At 36.6% G+C, this 17,172-nt stretch overlaps 1 long non-coding RNA gene across 2 annotated transcripts; it reads left to right on the forward strand.

Annotated features, from left to right (window-relative positions):
• Positions 1 to 341: 341 nt before the first annotated feature.
• LOC306994376 lies at positions 342 to 5,493 on the forward strand. Of its 2 annotated transcripts, none has more exons than XR_013796672.1 (4): positions 342 to 392; positions 1,567 to 1,625; positions 2,848 to 3,008; positions 5,424 to 5,493. It is a non-coding gene; the product is annotated as an uncharacterized lncRNA (long non-coding RNA). The 2 variants fall into 2 exon arrangements; XR_013796673.1 differs by having other exon boundaries at positions 5,421 to 5,455.
• The last annotated feature ends 11,679 nt before the right edge of the window (positions 5,494 to 17,172 follow it).

The raw sequence follows: 17,172 nt of genomic DNA on the forward strand, positions 1-17,172 counted from the left end.
TATTAAAATGTCATATAAAAATGTTTTATAGTTTTTTCCCCTGTGTTCTGCAGATGAAAATCATGAATCTGCATTCTCAATAAGCAATGCACACGCTGTATGTTTAAAAGTTAAATAAAAAACACGTGGATGGAAGGATTTATTTTAATTCTATGTCATTTTATAAGTCATTTTTATATTAGAATTTTCTCAAAAAACTGGTTCCCATACATAGACATTAGACCTTATTTTTTATAATTTTATAAAATTACTATTTTAATTGTTGCTCGCGTGCAGAGCCCGCGCAACAGCCTCGCAGAATGTAAACAGGGGTTTGTGTGTCAAGCGCGCGCTTATCAGACGTCCCTGCTGAGAGTGGATCGCCACAGACGCCAGCTGTGAGTTTTTCTGAGGTAAGTAGGCTAATTTAACTGAACAAATTTCTTTTATGTTACTTTTACAGCGTAAACTATTACCAATATCAATTAAATATAGCTAAATGTATGAAGAAAGTAAATAATACAATCTAATAGGCTATTATTACTAAAAGGACAGTCTGAAGGAACTTAGTTTTCCTCAAAAACTGCCGCTTTCATATCCCATTATGTCTGACTGCCTTTTCCAGTCGATGGACCCAATCTAGTATTTACACAAACAATGGTTTTCCGTAATTTTTACGACCAGTTAAGGCATATTTTACTCGTCATTTAAAAAAATACCGTAAATGTGTGTGACGTTAGGCTATTTTGAAGTTACCTAGCGCGTTTTTTTCAAAGGCACTCTCTCGCGCTCTCGCTCCAGGCCGATTCTATGGGAGTGCTATGCACCCTCAAACGCAAGCAAGAGCACCCTCAATTGATACTGTAATAATATTTTGGCGCAACAGATTTGCCAAACGCCCCAGTGTATATTTGTGCTTATTTGTGTTCACGCTCTGGAGAACGGAAAATTAATCCATTTACAACGGGTTTTGCAGCGGTGAGCAGCAGTAGCCAATCACAGATTACCGGTAGTTGTTGGTCTCTTGTCGATTTATGCAGGCTCGCGAATTTCGGGCTCGCGAACAAATGTCCTCTATTGAGGACAATAAAGAATGAATATTAATGTGATATGAATATGAATCCTCTCATTAACAAAGTGTAAACACGATGTAAGAGATGTATTGGACCGACAGCTGCAAACTATTTCTGAAGTGACAGCTAAATTTACATAATAGTATCACACGTGCTGGATTCACTCTGCAAAGGACAGACATGCTTAAAATAGTAACGCTTTTTAACGCAATATAAAGGCAGGCTAATAGATTAATTGATACATTTTCATTGCAAAATATTTTAGAAATGCTATGCTAATTATTGGTAAAACGGCCCCCCTATCCCTTCCCCCTCTCCCTCCTGCATGTTGTAGGCTAAAAAGTTATATTCTCTTCTCTCTTTTTTCAGTGTCGATTGTCATCTGAATGTGTAAGTGATCAATCTAGCAGTCATAGATCTGTGATTAATCATGTTCATAACATATAGTCATTAGCCAATAATCATCGATGAAAAAATAATGTTTCTTCTTTTTCTCTTTTGTCTGTGTCAACAGGAGCTAACTACAGCCCAAAGGCTCTTTTAAGAACCACAGCACTGAGGGTCTTTGGCTTTGTAAGTATATGTTTTGAGTAACTATCAGATGCATTATGTGATAATGGAGCCTTGCAGGCCCTACGCTTTCTTTAATTTATTCATTTAACCATATTAAATGTGTCTTATTTTGGGCCCTGGTTTAACGATCTAAATGTATGATAGGGCCCTTTATGTCAAATTTATAAATTAATATAAATTGAGGTATAATAATACAACACAATCAGGAAGAATAAGATATCAATCAAATTAAATCAGAATCAACAAAATTCATACTTCACAACACTGGAAAAAAGTTGTTTGCAACTTCCGGTTCACTGGGACTTAAATGAGCCTCAGAAGTGGCAGGAATGCATTTAAATTATTGATAACAGTGTTATGAGATTAAAGTCAGCATTAAAATCAAGATTGACCCTGTTTACTTTGTTAGCGCATATTACTAGTCTTGTGGTGAACAATGAATCCGTGCAAGTTAATACACAGAAAAAATAGTTTGCCGTGGTAATCTAATCAAAGTCTGAAAAGTTACTTCCGGTCTGAAATGGCGTTCCTTTTCTGATGATGTAGGCTTGACGGCTTGGGTTGGAAAACGCTTAACCACTCCCCTCAAACCGTTACTCTGCTTTGAGCGAGAGACGGAGAGGAGGAGCGCTAAAGTAAAACCCTGCCCTCTGTTCAATATTCTGTTTCACTGGGAAATACGTCACAACACTGGAGACAAGTCGTTTGCAACTTCCGGTTCACGCGTACTTTAATGTTTTAAATAGAAGGTTTTGATTATAAAAATATAAAATGATTTAAATAATACTTTAAAGGGTTAGTTCATCCAAAATTGATAATTCTGTCAGTAATTAAATCACCCTCATGTTGTTCCAACCATGTAAGTCTTTCGTTCATCTTCCGAACACAATTTAGGATATTTTTGATGAAATCTGAGAGCTGTCTCACTCCACCATAGGCTTTCAGAGGGAATGAATCTTGCTGGCCCAGAAAAGTTATTAAAGAGATCGTTAATATATTCCAAGTGACTACAGTGGCTCAATCTTAAGTTTATCAAGCGACGAGAATATTTTTTGTTTGCAAAAAAAACACAAAACTAACAACTTTTTTTCCACTATTAATTTCCTTCTCTCTGGGCTTTGAGTGAGTTCACTAGTATAACTGTGCAGTGTTAGAGGGCCGCTTTTAAAGATGACTACTGTATGTGTTAATATGAAAATGTAAGACCTGTGTTTGTTTTAAGATTCTTTTTAAGGATCAACCCTGAAGAGGTTGTGCACGGCCAAAGTTGACACAAGTCGAAAGACAGGAGGTGTTGTAAAGAGAAAGGTGACTGCCATCAACTCCCGGGTAGCAACGTTTCTGCAGAGGCTCACCGAAATTGAGTGGAGAACATCAAATTAGGTAAGTTTCTTATGCAGTGCTGGACTGGTACAAAAAATTGGCCCGGACAGGCCACCACAATCAGTCAGACACCAACACCAGTACACAATTTTTGCAGTTCCATTAAATATTTGTCCCTGCTGTTCTCAGGGTGTCCGTGAATCCTTTAAAGGTAATTAACACATGGTTACCGAGTAGATCGTTCTCTGGGATGCGTTTTCATGATAATCGAATGTAAAGAGTTTTATCTCTAAAAACAGATTAGTTTATAACGCTAGTATATGGGGTAGAGAGTAAGTTTAAGTAAATCGCTAGTTAATACCACTAACAAGGCTCAAAATAGCCTCACACTACCACGGTAGCATAATGAGGGTCCTTACATGCAAATCGAAGCATTGAGAACTTTGTAAGTGTACAAACAGTTTAATAAGAAGATACTTTATAAAGACAGTACATTACGCGTATTCAGACACAGCCATCTTGGAAAACAGTCTCGACAAGTCGAGCAACGATTGCCATGCTAAGTGATTTGAACTGTGACTTGGAATCTTCTGTTGTTTCCGGAAGAAAGCACTGAACGCAACAGAGAAAATAAATAAATACAAATAATAATACAAAAATGAACAAGTCACAGTTCATATCACTTAGCACAGCGTTCGTTGCTCGACTTGTCGAGACTGTTTTCCAAGATGGCTGTGTCTGAATACGTGTAATGTACTGTCTTTATTAAGTATCTTCTTATTAAACTGTTTGTACACTTACAAAGTTCTCAATGCTTCGGTTTGCATGTAAGGACCCTCATTATGCTACCGTGGTAGTGTGAGGCTATTTTGAGCCTTGTTAGTGGTATTAACTAGCGATTTACTTAAACTTACTCTCTGCCCCATATACTAGCGTTATAAGCTAATCTGTTTTTAGAGATAAAACTCTTTACATTCGATTATCATGAAAACGCATCCCAGAGAACGATCTACTCTGTAACCATGTGCTAATTACCCCTAGGTTTATTTTTCACCGGAGTTTTCTTTTATAGGAACACTCCACCGTTTTTTAAAATAGGGCTTATTCACCGTCTTTCCTACATTTAGATAGGTGGGCAAATGCATTTGTCTCAGTGCATGCATTGTTTTAGTTTGACAGGGTCGGCGCTTGCTTAGCTTAGCATAATGAATGGAATCCTTTGTTGCCAGCTAGCATGTACTGAGTAAAAGTGATAAAAAATAAAACACCTAATTACTACTGCGTATTCACAAGTACAAATAGCGATGCAGATTAAGACTAGGTGATTTCCAAGGCAGATATTGACTTGGGACTATATCATGGTGAAGCACAGGCGAAGCACTGCTACTTGGGCGCAGAGATATCACGCAACACATGAAATCTGTCAACTTACCGGCGTGACCTGCACCGAGTATCTTCGCTTTTGGATTGTGTTGAGTTTATTTCAGTCGGCATAGGTTGGCATATTCCCCCACACTCACACCACCAGTTTGTGTTGGCTCTCATCCTCACGTCCTCAGGTTGTTGAGCGATCGCAACCTCCTTCTCCTGTTGTTCTATTTCCAAAGCACGCAGCTCCTCTTCTGAAAACTCTGGTTCATAGAGGTATGGTTCTGGATCTTGACTGTCTGAGAAGTCACCCTCTTCTGTGCTTCACCCTAATATAGTCCCAAGTCAAAATCTGTCTAGGAAATCGCCTAGTCTTAATCTGCATCGCTATTTGTACTCGTTGTGAATACGCAGGCCACAAGAAGTAATTAGGTGTTTTTTTTATATCACTTTTACTCAGAACATGCTAGCTGGCAACAAAAGATTCCATTCATTATGCTAAGCTAAGCTAGTGGCGACCCTGCCAAACTAAAACAACGCATGCACTGAGACAAAAGTCTAAATTTAAAGGTGCTCTAAGCGATGTCACACATTTTTAGGCCAAACATTTTTTTGTCACATACTGCAAATATCTCCTCACTATCCGCTAGCTATCTGTCTCCTGAACACACTCTAAAAAAACGCGGTCTCTGTAGACACCCCAGGCTCCACAAACAGCAACAAAAACAAACTGGACTAACCCGCACCACAACATAACAAACAGTGTTCCAGCCAATAACCGACAAGAAGGATTTGGGGGTGGGGTTTGGGTTGTTAGTGCGCGGATGAGGAGGAGGGAGGGTCTAGCTAGCCTCCGTTTTGTTTGGCAATAGTTCGAACGTCAACAAGAAGTGACGTCACCCAGGATCGCTTAGAGAACCTTTAAGAAAGACGGTGATTAAGCTCATATTACATGTGCGGTGCTACCAAATCTGGTGCTGGTGCTACAATCTGTAGAACTTGCTGTTTGAGTGTGTTATGTCCAAGGATGTATTTTTTATTTATTTATTTATTTTAATTTATTTTCCCCTTTCTCCCTGTTTCTCTCTCTCTACTTCCCATAAGCAGAAAGGAATTGCTGCCACCTGACGCCAATGATCGGGTGTAAATCTGCTGTGATTGGAGGAGCCAGTTATTTATTTGTAAACTTTTGTTGTATTGTTCTTTATCATACAAATGTATATTGTTATTTTTTTGGGATTAGTAGAGAGGTGGGTGCCATTTCCTTTTGATTTAATTTCCTCTTGTTTTAGCTGAGAACTGTTAGTGTATTTTGTATTTGATTTAAGAAAAAAAAAATGCGTATTGTCATGATCTGCTTTTATTTGTTATGCATGAATTTCTCTTTTAAATGTTGCATCACAATAAGTAAATTGAATGTAATTAATTGTGATAGTAAATAATAAATATGCTGATGTACATGAACTCAAGTAACTTTTTTGGAATTTATTCAATTCAATAGCATTAATAGTGTAAAATAATTGAAAAATAAGTTGCAGTAAGGGTATTGTACTGTAAAATGAAACTGCGGTAAGGGCATCTTACTGTAAAATGAAATTGCGGTAAGGGTATCTTACTGTAAAATGAAATTGCGGTAAGGCCATCTTACTGTAAAAAAAATTGCAGTAAGGGCATCATACCGTAAAACACATTTACAGGTAAGCTACTGTAAAGTGGAACTTACAGTAACTTACTGGCAATAGTGCTGCCAGTAAGTTACCGCAAAAATACAATAAAATGTCTAACAGTGTATGCAACCACAGTGAGTTTTGCAAGCATGGAAAGATTTTCATCTGTGGTTGTTTATGATAATTCATAGTGATACAATCATAATTTCATCACACATGTTGCAAAAGTATTTTTCCTTAAAAGGTTTCATAAGAGAGCCTGGATCTAAGGTCTACACTTCTAAACCTCAGAGGGAAAATAATTATAAATGCATTAATATGTCTGTTTTTTCCCAATTATATAAAAAAAAGTAAGAAAGAAAAAGAGCATAATATGTGATATGGAAAGCAAGTTACATATTTATGTCCATATTCAGAATACATTTGCTGAAAAAATTATTATTAAGTATTATATGCCCCAATTAGCCCGAAAACATTGTATACAACAGGAAACTACTGCTTTACAGAGAAGATAATATATTACTTGTGGTTTAATTGCGGTGAAGAGCTTGCAAGCCCATGATCCCTCATGATCCATGAGTCTCTTTACAGTGTGGACAAACTATTGGACAAATTATTATTTGAAGTAGGAGAAAAAGAAGGATTTCTGAAACCTTAGAAATATGCATAACATTTATTAATAGTTATCACAAACATTGGAAGAATATACCATATTTTCAAATTTGCAATCACAGATGTTTTTTTTTTCAATCTGTGAGTCAGGGTTTATATTTAGAAATGTATATTTTATTCATGTTTTAAGAACAATCTAAGACAAAAACAGTTATTTTCACAGAGATCAAATTGATTTTCTAATTGAAAAAAAAGTATCATTTATATTCATAAGGATAAATATTGATACTGTTTTTTTTTTACTTTTCAGTTGCTGTGCCTAAATTTCTGATTATTCATTCATTCACCTTTGAATCAATTCAGAGAATGAATCGAGTTAAGAGAATCCTATATTGAATGATTAGCTATTAAGTTGTCGATCAATGCTGTTTAGCAGACCAACAGCTATTATAAGATCAGTTTGATATTAGCATCTGTCAGAGAAGAAACATCTTACATCATTATCAGTTAGATTTGGCAACTGTACCATTACCATTTTATTAAACATGCCATTCCCTAACCTGGTTCACCATTATCTACTGTTGGCTGGATGGGATTTATTGAGCATTTAATGATGATGGTTATTTGAGCTTAAAACTATAACAATAAATTTAATCAGTTCCACACAATCCCTCAACTCAAACTCTCCCATAATTCTGTAGAGTTATGGAGAATTGTGAAAAGGATGGATAGGAGGGATGGATTTTCTCTTGAAATGAAAAAAAAGGGGAATGTTGTACTCCAGGTGAGCATGCTAATCTCCTAACTGATCTAGGACCAGTTTCCTATGGCCTGATCTAAGACATTATGAGACTACACAGCTATTAGGTCAATGGCAGGGAGACACTTCTACCGAAACCAAATGTTAGGCGAGGATATGTGTGTTCATGTGCGAGGTGTTAGCGCTGGGTGAAAAGCAGCAGTCTAACGTCTCACATGCTCATGTTGGCGCACATAGAGGATGGCTGAATGGCCGCCAGATGTATCTTAAGAAGGCAAAGACACAAAGGCAACCGAGTTGAAACTTTTCAAAACTCACGGCAGCGTGTGTGTGTGCACACACAAGCACGTCTTAATGAGTCTCAGTCACATCAAAGCCCAGTTACACCCGATAAAACCTGTCTCACACTTCGGTCTAATACAGTGAGCGAGAGAGATCTGATACCAGAACAAAAACCACACAGACAAAAGCTAGCCATGTGCTAACCATTACCGAGCCGCTCTTTTCTTCCCCGCTCTGATGGAAGCAACATGTATAAAACAAGAGAGACATAATCTCAGCAGCGGCAGCGAGGAAAAGATCTCAACATCAAAGACGAAGCGTGCATTACCAAAATGTACGCCTTTACCCTACTTGTGTCTTTATTGCTTTTTCAGATTTTTACATTTGTTAGATCATTCCGGGAATGAAGTGTACAGGCTACACCGCACCGATACTGACAGCTGTTAGCAGACACGACTGGTCCTGTCGCGATGGCAGAGAGTGAGAGTGAGAGTGAGAGAGAGAGAGAGAGTTGAGTTGCTCAAAATGGACGAGTGTGGTGCTTAGTGAGGATGTGACGACTCGCTGACAGAGCACATGGACGAGGAGGGAATGTTCCGGCATGTCAAAAACAAGTTCGCAAAGATGTGAACTAGGCCATAAAACAATGCCGGAGACGAATGGGAAAAACAGAGAGTGTGCGCGAGAGAAAGAGAGACCACAACTGCTTTCAGTCTGTGCTTGTGGCTAAGTGACACCATGTTTGCTAGTGTGCCTCTGTTGTGTTCTAGGGTTTCAACAAAGCCAAAACAAAAACAGACAACAGGCACACCAGTGCCCCATGCTTGTAAGTGTGGCATGAGGCCTTGTAAGAGGCTGAAAGAGATAATAAGTAGCAGTCTGCAAGACCGACAGCTCTGCGTTTGGTTTAGCTTCATTTTAGTCAATCAGAGACTACTGCCCAAAAATATGAATAAAAAAACGTATGCTATTTTAAAATACCATTTTAAAATGGTTTAAATGAAGACAACACAGTCAAATTTTTTCAAAAGTTTGGGGTCAGTGTCCACAGTTAAATGAGCACCAATAATGTGATTTAAAATAAAAAACAATAATCAGAGTAAGATTTATTTGTATTTTTTATTTATTTTTTATTCAGCAAAGATGCATTAAATTGATCAAAAGTGACAGTAAAGACTTGTGATGCAACAAAAGTTTTCTATTTCAAATAAATGCTGTTCTTATACATTTTCTATTCAGCAACAAATCCTGAATTTTTTTTACCGGTATCACAATTTATACAAAAATATTAAGCAGCATTATTTACATTTTAAATTATAGTAAAATACAATCAAAATGGTTATCATATATCATGGTGAGCATAATAAAAAAAAAATCTTGCCAACCTCATACTATATTAATATATCTCCAGCGAGTTTAGCTGGTTTAAGCCGGGGTCACATGTTTAAAGGCCCTGCAGATACACATATCAAAACATGAAACGCTCTCAAATGAATTTGTATTTTAACATTTGTATTGCTAATTTATTAAATTCAAAATAATATTATATTCAAATTGGCACAAAAAAAAAGAGAAGTATCACTGGCACAATATGCAAAAACATTGCTGAGAGAACTCAAAAGTCTTTCTTTTTTTTTAACTTTTCCTAATGATTTTTACGGTATAGTAATGTGTCAGTAATTAAAGATCAGGGCTTGTAGTTTTGAACCTTGCTGCACCATTGTGCCCAAGACACTAAACATGTGGAAGGATACAGTAGTCTCTGTAATAAATGTACTGTACTTTAAATAAAAATCACCTCTTCATCATCCCTGTCAAAAAGTTTTATGTACAAATAAAGTCCACATGAAAACAAATTGGGCTTTATTATTTTCGGATAAACTGATAAATTTGCTTTCTAAGGGGAAATTTACGTGTATGTGTTTGATATACTGTAACTTCAGGTTCTTGCCTCTCTCTCTCTATCTCTCTCTCTCTTTCTTTCTCGGTCGGCCTGCAGCCCAGCTGGTTTGGTCTCTCAGGTTTCTGCCTTTAAAGTTCTTGATCCCACAGGATGCGAATCACACCTGCGAACAGAAATAGCGAAAGATGAATAAAGAAAAAAAAGGAAGTAACGCCTGCCTTACCTTGATTTCATTTCTCTCTGTCACTCCATTTCCAAAACTCTTTCTTTCTTCTTTATGAGGTGGGATGAGTTTCCGGCTTAGACCAGTAGAAATATACTTTCTTAATCCCTCACTCACCATATTATCGTCTCTGTATAAACCACACACACACACACACACACACACACACACACACACACACACACACACACACACACACACACACACACACACACACACACACACACACACACACACACACTTATAGGACACAAACAGGTGAGTAGGTGAAATGTGTTTAAAAAGAGAACAAGAGAGCAACAGTATGATTTTTTTTTTTTTTTTGGTCACACAATGCAAGAAGTAATCAGGACCCGACTAGCGGGCAATGCAAATGTAGGCAGGTGATGTCTGAAACAACCATAAGACATCATATCATCTTGATAAGAAACAATGGTTTGTCTCTCCCTCTCTCCTACTGAGTTTAAAGTGGATCCATGTGATGCTGGACTGGACCCATCTGGAGCTGAATGCCATGACATTGTGTGTGTGCTCCGTTGCTCAGCCCTTTATTAGAGAGCACATTTAGCTTCTTTGTTCATGAATATAATTATCCGTTTTTAACTTATGCAACAGAGCAGTAGCCAAGCCAAATGACAAACAGACCACAGCCATAAATTAAGATTTTTTAATGATTTTCACTCCCATAATGTTTGCCACTTACTTTGTGCTGCAAACTGCAGTGCTATTTATTTTCTTTCCATCATGTTTCTCTCTCTCTTTTTCTCTCACTGTCTCACTCTCTCTCATTTAACAATACGTTTCCAAGCAACAAAACAAATGTGCCATATGTGGAATGGTTTTTGCTCTGTGCATTTTAGTTTCACTGCTAAACACATTGAGAGTAAGTGCACTAAATGATACTGAGAGTTTATGAGGATATAAAAAAGTTTGTGTGTGTGTGTGTGTGTGTGTGTGTGTGTGTGTGTGTGTGTGTGTGTGTGTGTGTGTGTGTGTGTGTGTGTGTGTGTGTGTGTGTGTGTGTGTGTGTGTGTGTGTGTGTGTACAAAGTGGTAGGACAATGGCATGTGCTTTTCTTACAAAGTTTTTTTTATTTTTACACAATAACACACAAAAACAATCAGCAAAACTTCTCACCAATGTCCCTTCCCTGTGGACCATTACCAGATTGATCAAATTAACTTTTTATACATTTATACTTTTTCTTTCTTTTATGTGTAATTCTGAAATATAAATTATATAAATCATAAAATATACATATAAAACAAAAAATTAAATCAGATTTTATAACAAAAACATTACACACACACACACACACACACACACACACACACACACACACACACACACACACACACACACACACACACACACACACACACACACACACACACACACACACACACACACACACACCTGTATAAGGACATATCTTGTGTGGTGAATTCTGATTTACAACAGGTCAGATGTGGAATCAGGCGCAGCTTCTCTGACTTGTTCATGGTGTGTTTATTTTGACAGTCACCAGTAACGGCCAGAGTTGCTGCTTGTTATTCAGAGTTGGTTGAGAGCAGATCCAATAACAAAACATATTCGGTTTATAAAAATAGAAATAGAATCCACATACTGCTTAAAACTTTGCGGTCTGAAAAAATGAAAGAAAAACAGCTCATATAAGCCCATTATAACCTCGCTGTCTCTCTGTTTCTGGGAAATGCTCTGATTTAGTGCTTAACACACACAAATGTGTAAATTAGGTTTATATGTTCATACATCCGTCAAATATCATAAGGGTTCAAGCGTTTTCTTTTCTCCACATAGCATAAAAATGCTTCCTGCTAGCCGCACATCTGTGGTGGATAGCATAAGATGGCTTTAAATGCATGCCAATGCTCACCACTATGAAAAAAAAACCCAGACTAAAAACAGCTTTAAAACCAAACTAAAACCAGGCTGAAATCAAACCTAAACACAAACCTAAGAAAATCAGATCCCCTCCTACAGATACACCAGCCACATTCACTCACTTAGTGTGCAAAATACATCGGGGTTTGGCTTTTTTTCCATATGATAATCTCTATTCCCCAATGGTTCACTTCCAGCAGACAAATCTATATGTGTCTTCTTCATTATGACCAAATCCTCTTCAGCTTTAACACACTTGTCAGTGCAGAAGCAGCTGGAGAGAGGATAAAACAGCTTGAACTAACCCGAGTTCCAGCTGCTGAGGTATTATTACTAAATTAACCACACCGTGTATCTGTTAATTGCTTTCTGCTTAATGTGCTTTTCAAAAGCCCTGATGTTTTATTCTTTCTTTACGCAGTTTAAAAGAGAAAGGGATATCATGGGCCATTTTAAATGAAAGATTTCATCTATTTTTCTCTCCTGGATGAATATAAGACTCTCTAGGTGAAATATTACAGAAATGGCAACATTAAGCACCTGTTACTGTGTCTTTCAAATGAGCTATTATATGCTTATGAAACTGTGCACTATATTGTGATATAGTATAACTGTGCAGTATTTCCAAGCTCTGAGGTTTCTATTCCATTTTTATGTCTCACTCCCTCTTACTTTAATAACAACTATTTTGAACATCCTAATGCCTGCATTTAATTCCTTGAAAAAAATCCACTATTATCTGTTTACAACTCAAACATATCCAATTTGATTGTTGTGTCATTTATAAACTAGTGTGTGTGTGTGTGTGTGTGTGTGTGTGTGTGTGTGTGTGTGTGTGTGTGTGTGTGTGTGTGTGTGTGTGTGTGTGTGTGTGTGTGTGTGTGTGTGTGTGTGTGTGTGTGTTCCTGCTCCCAGGCTCCAGTAGACTGTAATTGTTTGCTGTAAAACATTAATTAGAACCAGATGAAGTGGGAGAGATTTCAAACATCTTTGTTTTATGGATAATTTGAGGTTATTTACATAAAATAAATGAGATAATAACAAGTCCCTAACCAAGACTGAGAAGAGAAAGAGACTCTGACATGAGACACAAAGTCACACAGGCATTTGAGCTTGAGCATCTCACCCTGTCATTCACGACACAAAACTGCTGTTTACTCAACTCCATCAAAAATCTATTTTTCAATTTTAATGTCTTCATCATATAAAATTACTAATTTCCATTTACGAAATTTAACTGGAAATTTAGAGTTTGAATTCCTCTATTACAAATCACACCTATTTATTTGAACATCCTAATTCCTGAAAATTAGTTGAAATGTTGTCAATTGCCAACTAGGATATCTTCCAGCTTCAAAATGCAATATTTAGGTTTGTTCTGTCTCTTCATTGCTACAGTACAGGTATGTGTACTTATTTATAGGCCTCCAAGGTATAATAAGGATTTTATTCATTCATTTTCTGAGTTTTTGTGTCACATTTCCTACCTGTGATAATAACACGTGTGCTGTCCTTCAAAGCCATTGGATAGTACATTTTTGCCGCTGATTGACTCTTAATTTTACTGAGTTTGTGTCAGGATCTACTCAGAGGGGTGGCCAAACCCTTGATCTTGTATTGTCTTTGGGTCTCCCAATTACTAATGCTGTTGTAGATGACATTTGTCTTTCTGATCATCTTTTAGGTACCACTATTCAGTCTCTTTTCAATAGCTTAATCAATGGAAATGTTCCTGATTGTTTTAAACATTTAGTAGAGCCACTTCTTAAGAGACCAAATTTAGATTGTAATTTTAGTAAATAGTAATTATCGACCTATATCAAAATGAAATTTTTTATTAAAAACTTTAGAGTAGGTTGTTTTCTCACAACTTATTTCTGTTATAGATATGTTCCAGTCAGGTTTGAGGTCCCTCCATAGTACAGAATCTGCCCTCCTTAAGGTTTTTAATCTATTGCAGTTGATTCTGGGAAGGTAGTTATACTTATTTTACTCGATCTCACAGCTGTCTTTTATACTGTTGATTATGGAATTTTATTGCAGCGTTTGGTATTAAGGGTACTGCCTTAGAATGGTTTAAATCATATTTAAAGGATAGGTCATTCTCGGTTTGCATTGAAGATTTGTGTTCTACATCAGTTAAATTGCATGCAGAGTGGTGCCACAGGGGTCGATACTTGGACATATAATATTTTTGTTCGAAAATGGGCCCTTTAGGCAAATTTTTTCATAAATACAACATTATGTATAATTTATATGCAGACAATGCCCAGTCATATATTTCAATAAATCCAAAAGGCTCTCGATCTTTGGATGGACTCGAGTGTGTTGTTTTCTGTTGGACCCTCTTCTGCTTCTAAGGAAATTATAGGTAGGTTGGCCTCTATGTCGATAAGTGTTTCAGATCATGCAAGAATTTGGGAGTTATCATGGATTCAGCTCTGATTTCAGATAAAAGGTCACTGTTGTTAATGCTGGGTTTTATCAACTTGAAACCATTTTTTTTCTTTTAAGGACTTGCGACTGTTATTCATGCATTTGTTTGTCATGCATTCATGCATTAACTACTGTAATTCCTTATATATAGTTATCTCACAGGGTCACAGGTTCTGTTGATGGTTTTTAAAGGGTTGCATGGTATTGCCCCAAAATATATTGGTGACATTTTGATGCCTTATCAAAATACAAGAAATATGAGATCACCTAGTCAGATGATTCTTCATGTTCCTAAAACTAGATTACAGTTTTTTACAGTTGCTAGGACACATTTCTCAATACTCCATCACTTTTTCAAAACTCTTTACACAGTGAGCACAACAGAAGTATATGTGGGCTAAACTGTGGATCATTTATCATTGCTTTGGCACAAAATGCATTCAATGACTACAGTACATCTTTCAAATTACATTAATTCTTTTCTCACTTCGACACAACAACCGCCAAAACTCTGTGTATCCACATGCCAATTTGCACATGCTTACAAACTGTTTTTAAACCTGTTAAACTTAAGTTCAAAGCAATAACATAATACAAAACTGTATACGACAGCATTTTGCCACATTTCTACATTTATATTGTAATGAAATATATTTAGAATCTAAAAATTAAATGGTATGACAAACCACAGCTGATTCCTTTTGTATCTGTATCGGTGGATTGTGTGTAGACACATTTTTGTACATTAGAATTAGCAAAAAAAAAAAAAAAAAAAAAAGATAAAATATATAAAGTAGGCTGAAGCATACTGCATCATGTCTGATTCATTCTAGTAACATATATTGCAGCAGTGAATTCTAAACAGTAGAGAGGTAGAAGACAGAAAGCATTTACAGAGGAAAAGATTGTATAAAGTTACCTGTTGTTAGTGTTTTTTAGGTCTTGTGGGTGATAAAGTGTGTTTGTTGGCTGTCAACCTTTGCTAGTGTTATGGAATAATGTGTTGATTTGAGACATGTATGAAGTGATTTGGTAGTTTTAGTGCATTTTGAATGTGAAATTAACTGCTGTGCCGAGCTGAAAATTGGTTAGGAGAACAGTGTGAAGAGTTTTGAAAAAGTGACCCAAGTATTGAGAAATGTGTCCTAGCGACTGTAAAAAACTGTGCAATCAAAAGGTGATATGGCCTTTTCACGTTTATGGGACCCTCTTCCAATGCACATTAATTTATGCACATAAAATCTTCCCCATCTGTGGATGCGTTTAAGTCTAGATTGAAATCGTATCTTTTTAGTATAGCTTTTAGAACTAATTAGAGTGAACAGGATTTATTTTGTTTGTGTGACTGAATTTAATTGTCTCAGTATTAATGATGCTGGAAAGCACTTTGGTCAACGGCAGTTGTTTTAAATGTGCTATAGAAATAAAATCTGTATTGCACTGTATTCAATTGGGATATCATGGGGTAATTTATACCTCTGTGCCATCAGATCAGATTTGGACAGTCATCCTCTGAAAGTCATTGGCTATGACACTGCGTTTCTGCTCTGGTTCCGTTGTTGTCCATTAGGTGGCTGACTTGTACAGCATACAGTTCTCTCGTTCTCTCGTTCTCTCTCTCAATTTGAGTACAGCCTAATTACATTAAACTTACCAAAAGTTTGTCAAAATCAGAGATTCAACTAACAGGATGAGTGAGGTCTGTCACCACAAATCAGACACACACACAAACATCTGAAGCAAATAAATAGAGTCACAAGCTCAAAATGGCAAGTGTATATTCTCTGTGGTAAGAGTAGGAAAGAGGTAAATGATTACATTTAGATCTTACATAGATAGCTCGCCTAAATTAAACCTCTCCTGTTTTCTCATCTTCATTTTATACCAAACAAATATGAAGAGGTTATTTTTTTTCATATAGATAAACAGATCAAATCATAGATCTGTTCTATAGTGAGCTCAGACTATAAATCTCCAAAAAGTAACAGTAGTCTGACATGTTTATTATATTCTGAAGCCATATGTTAGTTTTGAGTAAAAAAGATAACCAAAATCTAAATCAATATTCACTGGTAATTTTGCCTTCACACTTGTCATTCTTGTGTCATCAATGCCAAACCTCACGCCCAGCACCATCATAGTCAAAAATCCTCCTTTAGTTTTCCATGGAAAAAATAACCACATACACAGTTGGAAATGACATAAATAATGACACTTACTTCTTAATTCAAGAAATTTTCAATAGCCTTTTTTATTATATAATAGCTAACTTCCAATGATGGTGGCGTCCAATTGGGAATTAAGAGTTTGAATTGAGCCTCATGTTCCAGTCCCTCCATTACAGACAGCAAATCAACCTATTTATCTCTACCACCATCAAAGATTAGATAAATGTGAACTTGTAAAGTAATGCTAAAGTCTTTCTCACACACCAGCTAGCAGTTAGTTTGGGATGTCATGGGACAATTTTGACCCCTAATGCCACCAGATCAGATTTGAACAGTCATCCTAGTATTTTAGTAAGGCATTTGTTTTCGTGTTTTCAAACATCATGCCTGGCAGCATATTTGATTTAAGACCTACTTTTGGAGGAGAAGATTTTCAATAAATATCTTCAGTTTTGGTCTGTTGCAAAGCTAGCGTACTGCATCAGAAGACTTTCATGGTGTTTAATGCTGTATTTCTGTGCAAAGAGCTGGCAGAATATTCTTCTTAAGTTTTACATAAAAAATAACCACACACTGTACAGAATTGGAAATGACATGTGCGTAAATATGTCATTTTCTTCTTAATTCAAGAATGTTTAATGTGTCTGATGGGCAATCATAATTTTGTGATCAATTTGTGTTATATCACTTCTTGAAAGAAACGATGCTCAGCAAATGGAGGAGAACTTCAAATTGTCCTCTCACATGCAAATGCTTTATTTATTTGATGAGAGGTTGCTTTCGTCTATAAATCTAACTCTGAGCATGGGGCGGCATCACATTTTGAATCAAAGTCCTGCACTTTCCATTGTTGTTAAAGGAACACTCCGACTTTTTGGGACTTTAGCCTATTCAACTTAT

This window comes from Phoxinus phoxinus, assembly GCF_949152265.1.
Source record: "Phoxinus phoxinus genome assembly, chromosome: 2".
NCBI classification, from domain to species: Eukaryota; Metazoa; Chordata; class Actinopteri; order Cypriniformes; family Leuciscidae; genus Phoxinus; species Phoxinus phoxinus.